Raw genomic sequence first — 818 nt, 5'->3', positions numbered from 1 at the left:
CAGTAGTCATGCCAACAGTCATGTGAATCCGATGTTTTCTCAGGCTGACTGTGCAGTTGAAGACCGACGTAGCCAGAGTCTGAAGTTAAATATTTTAATATTTCTCCTTATTGTTGTACTTGTATTTGTACTTTTTTTAGTTATACTGGTACTTGTTAGGATGTGAGAACTGTATGATATCTTTTAGAATATCTCTGTCATTATCGTATGTTTCTGCACTATATGTTTCTTTTCTACGAATAGGCTATTCTGAATAAGCTGCCCCAAGCAGTTTTATCACACAGGGGCAGTAATGTCATTTAACACCAATAAGCTAGTCTGAATAAGCTGGCTCAAACAGCAAGCCAGATTATCAGAATTATCTGTTTATCAGCAGATTATAAATAATCCACAGCTGCGCCAAACAGACCCTACGTCTTAACTCGCTCTACTATGGTACTGCATCTTAACTTCAAGTAGGCTGTAAACAAGTTGAGCTAAACTGCTCATATTTGAAATCGACTTGTGTTCTAAATCGGCTCGTAAACAGTGTGTTCGTGTTCGGTTCGTTTTAAATATTCATTTTCTTGTTCGGCTTGAAATCGACAAGTTAAAATTAAATTGAAAAAAATAAATGTAAATTATTGGATTCGAACATGTACCAAATATATACCAAAAAAGTACTAACTACATTACCACATAAGGTATTACGATTTAAACTTAGATATAAATATATATAATGTATTATTATATAAATAATATATATAAAATATTATTATATAAATATATATATATATATATATATATATATATCTTCGGCGCACCATGGGAGTATCAAG

Source organism: Phalaenopsis equestris, unplaced genomic scaffold (genome assembly GCF_001263595.1).
Source record: "Phalaenopsis equestris unplaced genomic scaffold, ASM126359v1 Scaffold212299, whole genome shotgun sequence".
NCBI classification, from domain to species: domain Eukaryota; kingdom Viridiplantae; phylum Streptophyta; class Magnoliopsida; order Asparagales; family Orchidaceae; genus Phalaenopsis; species Phalaenopsis equestris.
Note: the sequence above shows the minus strand (reverse complement) of the source record.